Source organism: Castor canadensis, chromosome 3 (assembly GCF_047511655.1).
Source record: "Castor canadensis chromosome 3, mCasCan1.hap1v2, whole genome shotgun sequence".
Lineage (NCBI taxonomy): Eukaryota > Metazoa > Chordata > Mammalia > Rodentia > Castoridae > Castor > Castor canadensis.
This window is the reverse complement of record NC_133388.1, coordinates 196,694,796-196,704,455: the sequence shown is the minus strand read 5'-3', so window position 1 is coordinate 196,704,455 and position 9,660 is coordinate 196,694,796. Positions and strand designations below refer to the sequence as shown.

At 45.2% G+C, this 9,660-nt stretch overlaps 1 protein-coding gene across 2 annotated transcripts in view; it reads left to right on the top strand.

Moving 5' to 3' along the window:
- Positions 1 to 2,577: 2,577 nt before the first annotated feature.
- Ptk2 (protein tyrosine kinase 2) overlaps positions 2,578 to 9,660 on the top strand; it is a 252,149-nt gene continuing 245,066 nt past the window's right edge. Inside the window, exon 1 of one of the 2 annotated variants that reach the window (XM_074069293.1) lies at positions 2,578 to 2,682. The gene's annotated coding sequence lies outside the window, so the exon portion shown is untranslated. The remainder of the gene's footprint in view (positions 2,683 to 9,660) is intronic. The other variant, XM_074069292.1, reaches the window with a different exon arrangement.

Sequence of the window (9,660 nt, the reverse complement as noted above, 5' to 3'; positions counted from 1 at the left end):
TTCACCGGCCTTTGCTGCTGCATGTGGCTGCAATTGGCTGATGGCCCGGCTGGGACTGGGTAGCCTAGTGTAGCATCACTCACATGCCTGAGGCTGGCAGCTTGTTGCCAGGGTGCTCAGTTCTTTTTTAAATTTTTAGCACAAATTAATTGTACAAAGGGGTTTCATTGATATTTCCACATATGCACACAATGTGCTTTGATCAAATTCACCTACCCCCGCCCCCCCCTTGCCCTTTTCCCCTCCCCCCACTTTTTAAACTTTTTTTTATGGGTTTCATTATTCTATTTTCATACATATGTATGAAGTACTTTGATCATATCCCCCCCCACCCTTTCATCTTCTCCCCTACCACTGGTTCCTTCCCCAGAGTACCTCAGATCTCTCCCATGTGGCTTGCTCTTGAGGCTAGCTGGGGCTTGGGTGATGGGGCGCAGAGAAGAGCCACCCGGCCTCTAGTGGCCTGGGCTCTATCTGTACGTTACTAGCGTTCTATGGTCAAAGCTGATCTGTCCTGACTCCAGGGTGTGTTGTTTGGATATGAAGTGTCCCCCCAAGAGGGTCCTTTGTTGAAGGCTTGGTCCCAGCTGGTGGATCCAGTATTGAGAGGTGCTCTGAGCTAATCAATGGGTCAATCACGGATGGATTTGTCATCTGTGGCGTTACTGGGAAGCGAAGTGATAGAAACCTTTGGAGATGGGGCTAGTTGGAGGGAGGAGGTAATTGGGAAATCGTTCTAGGGAGAGATTACCTCTGCTTCCTGGCCACCATGAAGTGAGTAACTCTGCTCCTCCAGACCCTTCCACCATGATGTACTGCTTCACCATGGCCCTGCAACAGGGACTGAAACTTGTACTCCTTCGAGCTGAGTCTCAGATATTTGTCACATTGTTGAAATGTCTGACTAGCACAGAGTGAATAACCAGTTGCCATGTCTCATTGCAACGTGTCAGAGAATTGGTGGCTCTTGTTAGTCTAGCACACTGCAACCCCTTCTCTCAAACAGGTCCTCCACACAATCCCTTTTGTGCCTCCCTCACACCCCATCCTCTTCTGACACTTGGAATTAACAATCTCCCACTTCACATCAGCCAAAGCTTCATTCACTCACTCACAACTATTTATTGTGTGCCAGGAAGCCCCCTAGTGAACGAGACAAAGTCCTGGCTCTGTGAATCTGATAGTCTAGTGGAGGGGACAATGGAGATGCAAACAAGCACACAGTGTTGGGCTGGGGTGAACAATACTTGAGTTTTGGAGAACAGCAGAGCAGAGCAAGGGGGTGGGGAGCATGTATGAGAGGACAGCAGGGTAGTCAATAATACATAGAGTGGTCAGCTGACCTCAGGGGTGAAGTTCCAGGCAGAGCACAAAGCAAGTGCAAAGGCCCTGAGGCTGATGCTGAGACACAACTTTTTTCAATTTTAAATGCAGTACAATACAACAAACAAAACCCCTCAACCTTTATAGTTTCATTAAAGAACAATAAAGCAGAATTTAAATATGGCAAAACCTCGCTAAACAAAAAGATTCTATTGTACCCGATTCCTTTTTATCAAGAGTCAAATCACAGATCTTGAGAATGTAATGGCCAGCGAGCTTCCCCTTCACCTTTCAAAAGGACTGTGTGCTGTCATGCTCCCTGGCTTGTGGTTAGGATCACAACACCATAAAAACGAAAGTTGCCCTGCTTCTGGTTTCACTTCCTACCGCAAGGATGTGAGGGATTTTTTTTTTTTTTTAAAAAGAGGACAGAAATCAGTTATCACTTCCTGCTTAAAACCCTCGGATGGCTCCCCGCTGCCCGAAGAACAACTCCAGGCCTGGAGTCGCGACCTGGAGGACTGCTCATCAAACCATTCTCAGTTTTCAAGACCTCACCTACTGTGGTTCCTCCATCCCAACCCCGCAATGTCGGGTTGTGACCCATGGGTTTGCCAAACCTGCTCTCATCTAGGAGCCCTTTGCTTGGCGCTTGTGAGGCTGGGAAGTCCCTGCTTCCCCTATGACTGCCCGACCTTCTCCAGTCTCAAGGCTGGGGTGGGGGAAGGACAGGGGATCATCCTCTATCTGGTCCCCTTCAAAAGCCCTTTCAGACCACGCCCCAAATCTTGGCACAGCTTAACAGCCTAGCATTAGTTATGATGCTAGTAGAACAATCCTCCAGCCTCAGTTTCCTTATATGCAAAGAGGGCCCAAGAATCCATCTTTCCCCACCCCCCACAGGGCGGCGAAGCTTGGGGAGGCCCGGGCAAGGTGAGGCGTCCAGCTTTCGGAACCCACGCCGGACACCAAGTGGGGTCCTGGGCAGGAAGGGTGGCCAGAGTGTCCGCCGGTAGTCGCTCCGCGGACCACCCAGTGCCGCATCCAGGCGCTGGGCGGTCCGATGGGGGCGAAGTCTGGGTCCGTGGGAGTCTCAGTGCGCACGCGCGGAGCTCGGGGGCGGGGCCTGGCGTCGCGCGGCGAGGGGCGCGCGCTCACTGCCACGGCGCACGCGCAGACCCGCGTCGACTCAGCACGGCCCGAGGGCGCGAGCCCGCCGCTGCCGCCGCCGCCGCCGCCGCCGCCGCCGGCCGGACCGCCGTGCGCCAGGCGTGCGCGTGGGAGGAGCGCGGCCGCCGTCGCCGGCGCCGCCCCGCCGCTGTTCGCCTGCTTCTGCCTCGCGTGCCCAGCCGCGGCCCGGTGAGTGCGGAACGTGGGTCCGGGCTGGCCCCTGTGGAGCGGGGTGCGGGCGGGGCCGCGGTCGGAGGGCAAAGCGGGGCCCGGCCGGCGACGGAGGCGGCCCCTCCCGTGTCCCCGGACGCCCGCGGGAGGAGGGAGAGCCGGGGCTTGGGAAGATGAGGAGGCCGAGGACGTGGGGAGGCCCAAGGAGCTAGAAGCGCCGGGAGGCCGGGGGTTTGGGGAGGCGAAGACGACGGCGAGCCTGGGGCCGGGGAACCCGAGGAGCCGGGGCCGCGGGGAAGGCGGCGAGGCCGGGAGGTCCGGGGAGGCCGGGGGCGCTGGGCGCACGGGGAGGCCCTGGCCGGCGGACCGAAAGCCTGAAAAACAAAAGGGGAGAGGAAGAAGGAAATCCGCGGGGACGGCGCAGCGGCCCGGGCAGCGCTCCGGCCCCGGCCCCGGGGCGCCCGACTTCGGTGGCGGAGGCTGTCTTGGCGACAGCCCGGGGTCCTGGAGTCATTGTGCCGCCCAAGTTTCCTCCTGCCTCAGTCCCCACCCCCCACCTCCCCGGTGCCGCAGCCGGGGCGCTGCCGGCCCGCCTGCTCCCGGGGCTCCGGTTGTACCCCCCTTAGAAGATGGGTGCGCGCTCGGTTTCCTGTAATTGCAAGATTTCGTAGAGAAAGGCACTGAAGATAAAGTTTTTTTTTTGTTTTGAAAGCCATTTCAACAGTGTTGCATTCTTGCATAGTTAGCCTGCAGCTGGGTGTCGGCAGTGAGACTAAGATAATAGTAATACTGTAATAATAACGAGAGCGGCTTGAAATAGGTTCAAGCTGAAGGCATTGTAAGAACTTGGGATTTGTAGTTAACACTGACCGACGCTGAGATCTTTACAGCGTGTAAGCATTTTCACGGTTGTGATAATAGGTCGTTACTATTTAAAGAGAAATTCCTGAGCCCCACCCTTACTATTTCGTTTGTAAAACGGCTAATAAAAATCTCTTGGAAAGACATGAGTACTCTGATCTGTGAAACCTTTGAAACAGGCCAAAGTATGTACACGCTGTAATTAAAAGATGAATGAACATTCAACTTATTTTTTGTTGAGGTACAGTATAGGTATTTTTATACAGTTGTACTATGGAGATAATTTTTAAAAACCTGATATTTAAGCAGTAAACTTTCTGGGGCTGGAACTTGGGGCCTCCCTGAAGCTAGGTCATCACTCTGCCACTGAGCCACACCCCCAGCTCTAACCGGAAACTTTTAAGGACATTTGTGTTCCAGGGTCCTCGTGAATGTAATTGTTTTTAATTTGTGGCCGTTCTGGGTGTGGGACAGCCTAGCTGAATCCATCGTCAGTCTCCTGTGCGCACTTTAGTAAGTGCTCAAGATGAGGATTACATTTTCCTCCCAGAGAATTTCAGGTCACTATCATACAATGCAATTTAATAATGAATGCAGATAAAGAGTTCCTGTCTGAAAGAGACCACGGTTACATTAGTCTTCAGCATAGCACACATCATGCAGAGGCCACACGAGAAGCAAGTGCTCCCACTGTCCTTATGTTTGGGGTTAATACTGGGCCAAACCCCCTAGAGCTGACCCGATCCGCCAGCCTCAGACAGCCACTGCTGAGTAGTGAGAGTTAAGAGTGAAGTTCCCTGCGGCTGCGGTGGAGTGTCGGGAAAAGCGGAAGTTAGGAGGCAGCAGTGAGGACCATTCTCATATCCTTAACTGAGGCAGTTTCTGTAAAGCTCATGCCTGTTGTTGGGAATTGCATAACTTAATCCCCAGGCTTCAAAACCTTGTTCTTGAGCGGACAGATCATGTCTCATTAGGGAGTTGGAGAAATGGTCTCAATGAGACAGTTGTATTGTTAAAGCTAGCCTCTGAAAAATGTTGGTTGATCCTGCAGAAGAAATGATTTTATTGTGTTGTATTTTATAATATAAAAATAATTGAAAAATCCTTTAACACTGGTCAATAACACTGGTTGAAATCCTTTCAACACTGTTAAAAATCCTTTAACAGTGGCATAAAAATAATTTTAAAAGCTGCCCTTTCTTGGGATCCTAATTTGAGTTACAGAGTTAGTATCTTTGTTTTATGGAGATTTTTTTTCCTCCTCTATGCTGTCTTAATTTTGAGGAAATAATTAAAGTTGTCTTAAGAGTTACAAAAGATGCAATTCAAAGTGTTAATGTATAAATCTTTTCAGTTTTGGATGAAACATTTTCAACTTAGGCCAATATTTACCTAGATCATTTCTTGTTTTAAATTTCCATAACATTAAAAATTCTACTATTTTAATATTTGTGAACTTTTTTCTAGTAAAATTGAGAAAATTTTGGTTTCTGTATTTTTTAAATGCTGATACTTTTTTTTTTTTTTTTTAAAGAGACAGAGACTCATTATGTAGCCCAGGCTGGCCTGGAACTTGTGATCCTCTTTGTCTGCCGAATGCTGGGATTACAGGAGTGCCACCACACCCACCCAAAGCTCTATATTTTTAAGAACATATTTTCATTACTGTTTTCCCTACTGAGATTCCTTAAATAATTAGGAATAAATTGCTGTGGAAGTCTTTGATTGTTTTTACTGATGCCTATATAAGTTATTTTATTTATTTATTTAGTGGTACTGGGGTTTAAACTCTGCCTTTACATTGAGCCACTCCACCAGCCCTATTTATTTATTTATTTTTTGCTGTTAGTGGTTCTGGGGTTTGAACTCAGGACTTCTCATGTGCAAGGCAGAGGCTCTACCACTTGAACCACTCAACCAGCCACCAGCTCTTTTTTTGTGATGGGTTTTTTCAAGGTAGGGTCTCCAGAACTGTTTGCCCAGGCTGGCTTCGAACCATGATCCTCCTGAGTAGCTAGGATTATTGGCACGAGCCACCGGCGCCCAACTTTTATAAATTATTTGAAATAAATTTTTTTGGTTAGTATTGGAGTTTGAATTCAGGGCCTTGCAATTACTATTGCTAGCACACTACCACTTAAGCTCGCCTGCCCCTAGCCCTGAAATGCAAAAATTTTAAGTTTGGGCAAAGTAAGTGACCTTATTTGTATTCATAGAAATGTACTCCAGGCAGTGCATCCAGCATTCAGATGTTATAAGGTGCTTACCAGTCCTGAGACTGAAATGTTATTGGTGAGGTGTGATGGGAAGGGCAGGTCAGGCTCTCGGGGTGCTTTTTGGCTTACTGATCTCACCAATCTTCATTGAGAGGTTGTTGTTTGACCTCTCTTCTCAAACTCTGTTTGATGGTGGATTATTTGAGCCCTGTTTTGCTTTCTTTCTCTACCATTATTTTGGCAAAAGTTTGTTTTATGACTATTGGAAAGTACCCTAATGTAAGAGAAATGAAATTTAAATCTCCTAGCATTAATTTCTAGGAATTGTGGCAGATTTTATTTAGTGTTCTTTAAATGTGTTTCTTATCTTAAAGGCTGCATGTTATTATAATACTTTTTTTTTTTTAACTTTTTACTTGTTTATACTAGGTTCTATGATGGAAATAAAATTCAGATAAGCCTATTAGTTCACCTTTCAATTTAAATGGAATTTTAGGAAATGTTTGATCTGCATAAACACTAATGAAGTGGTTTATAGACAAAAGTGGGAAGGAAATACAGGTTCCTGCCTGACTGGCTCTGTTCCCATCTTGAGCAGCTGGAAGCCTCAGAGAAAAACAGTAGCATCATCCACAGTTCACCTCTTTTTAAGAACATGAAGGTGTTTCCAATATAATCCTGAATTAAAATTCACTTAGAGCAGTCTTATCTAAATCTTGTGGTGTACATTTCCATTTACTATGATGTTTCAGAAACAGAAAAATGACTAAAATCATAAGTTGAGTATGACTCGAAGATGGAGAAGAGGAGTTATGGTCCTGGGCTCCATATGTGTACCCTGACTTTTGTTGGTTGCCACTGCCTTTGTGTGATCAGTGAAATATGGGCGAGGCCCTGGACCATAAATTAGGTTTTCTGCCCATCCTATGCCAGACCCCAGCCAGGGGTTCAGCTTTGCCTCCTCTGCTCCCTGAGAACTGTTCAGCTGCAGGTGCTGTTCCCAGCCTCACTGTACACAGGAAGCCCAAGTCACTCACCCAGTCTTTCACAACTTAACCACTCTTCTGAAGTAGGAGTAAATAGGTCACAAGTATGAACTGCCACCTCTGGAAAGTTTAGATAATTACATTTTCTGTTTGAAGCTGACATTTTTAGTACTTGAACTTCTGACCAACACAATATAGGTGTTTTATTGAATGTATCATAATTGTTTAATTATTTGGAATTAATTTAGAATAAATGTAATGTGTGGAGCAGTGATTGATGTGTCTTATTTGCCAAAAGATGTGCTTTAATATTCTATACATTTACAGGTGTTTTGGAGTGGGTATTTATTTATTTATTTATGTAGTGGGGGGGCACTGTTGTAGGAAGCAAGGGAAAAAATTGCATATTTTCTCCTCACACAGACTTGAGCCCCTTGTAGAAAACCCTCTAACACATTGCTAGTCTGTCAGTGTTTCTGAAATGGATGTATTTATTCTCACCACTGGAGACTTTAGACTTTTAAGAGTTGAATATTCTCTACTTCACTATTCGGAACCAGTGGAACCAAAGCAAGCCTCAGAAGAACCTCCGAAGTCCTGTTTGTGGGTTGTGTATTTCTGCCTCTGAATTCTTTGTTAAAATTTCTGTCATTGTGTGGTTTGGTCTCTGCTGTCAGTGTAGGTTCTTGATGTGTTACTACTTTCTTGACCAAAGTACCATGTTTGTATTTGGTGGACTGGTGATGAAAGAGCTTAATTTTATATGATATATTGATTGCATATCTTCTGTGAGGGTATAAATTTTGTTTCTTACACTGTTGCAGTTATGACTGTGTATATTTCAATGTCTGACACAATAGTGCTCGTTGATTGAGTAAATGAAAGAATCCAGATGTATTAATTATTGGAGAACTGTTAATTTCGTTACTCAATTGTCCACTGTTTTATCTCCCTCAGTTAAAAATCTCATTTAAAAAGCTGTCTGGGGGTGTGTGACTCAGGTGGTAGAGCTCTTGGCTTAGCAAATGTGAGATGGCTCAATTCCCAGTGTTGCAAACAAAACAAAACAAAAACCAAAAAAACCCCTAAAAGTTAGGATTGTCCTGTTAACTATTTGAGTGATTAGACTAAACAAACAAACAAAACCCCAACATAGACCCTGTCTCAAAAAAAACACCACCTCTCAAAACCAAAACCATGTAGGGACTTGATACTCTTGATACCAGGGAGAACTTGGAATTATACTCATTTTCAATTTTGTCTTTTTCATTTTATAACTAGAATCAAACTTGGGTCAGGAAAAAAAGTATTGCTATTTCCATTTACAGTTTTGAAATTTTCTTCTTGAAATTGATCTTATATTCATTAGGACTCAAACCAAGGGCTTTTTTTTTTTTTTTTCGGCAGTGCTGGGGCTACACAGGCACTCTACCTCTTGAGCCACTCCACCACCCCAGTTTTGTGTTGAGTATTTTTGAAATGGTAGGGTTCTGTGAACAGCCATCCTCGTGATCTCTGCCTCCTGAGTAGCTAGGGTTACAGGTGTCAGCCACCAGTGCCCAGCTGCCAGGGTTTCACCCTTGCAAAGTAGGCACTCTACTACTTGAGCCACACCTCCAGCCTTCAACCCAAGTTTTGCAGTCAGCATTTACTCAAGGTCTCACAAAACGAGTAGGATTTAAAAGGATCCATAAGCTCTGGATTTATTGGATGCTTCACCAGGGTTTAACTTACGTCCTGAAGCTCTGTAAAAGAACAGCTGCTTCTCCAATACTGTAGCGCCAGTTATACACTGCCATCTCATCCTTGGCCTTGCTGCTGCCTTCAGGTAAACGTTTTGAAATGAACAGGTGAGGGACGTTAGCACCTGAGTACACAGTCTGTCTCTGAGATTTTTCAGATTACTCTTGGTTTTCAGTGGTTATCAAAGTAGAAACAGGACCAGAGGCATTCCTTCAGCTAGCAAAGAAATGCAGGTGCTCAACCCCATCTCTGACTTGTGTTAGACTTTGGGGATAGGGCCGGGTAAGCTGTTTGAACTTGCTGTCTGGAACTGCTGAATGCCTTCTAATGTTTGTGAGCCACCACTTGAGAGGGTTTCAAATGTGCCTCATGATTTGAGATATGTGTATGTTCTGCTTTTGACCACTTAGGTTTGCTAATGAGTTTGCCCTCATTTCAGGAATCTTAAATGTTTTTTAGGACTTTCAGAATCTTGGGAAGAATCTCATAACTGCTTTCATTTAAGGGTTTTATGTTGAGGCTGCTTAATTATTGTTTTGGAGCTTAAATGGACAATTTTGTGTTGAAAGAGCAATGTGTATGGCTTTTGGACATGGGGCTTTTGCAAATAAGAGAGTGTACATGCTGGTGCTTAATGCAAAGTTAAGTTCTCTAATGGTTTTGTTTTGGTGCTGAAAATTTGGCTGGCATAGACTAGAGTCGTCCCAGCTCTTGGCATGACTAATGAAGCAGTATTGTATAAACTGATTTTAGTCCTATGAATTTATTGATAACTAAATTTAATCTGTCTATCCATCTATCTGTCGATCTATCTATCAGTCTACTTTTGGTGTGCATTTGAGACAGGGTCTTGAATGTAGCTCAGGCTGTCCTTGAACTCAAGATCCTCTTGTCTCAGCTTCCCTAGTGCTGGGATTACAGGCATGTACCACCATGGTTTAATATGTTTTCTTTTGTCCTTTTCTTTTTTAAGAGAAAGGTTAAATAAAAATTAAAGAATTTGCAAAGATGAAATTGGTGATCTCTCTTATTTCTTTCATGCATTATGCAGAACTAGGTGCATCTGTGAGCAGATAGAATATTGTAAGCTCAGCAACAAGGATTCTATATTGTTCTTTAGATATCGTTGTGTATTCTATAGCTTCCTCATGCTGCTGTGGTCAGTGGTCAACGAGTAATTTGTTTAATCA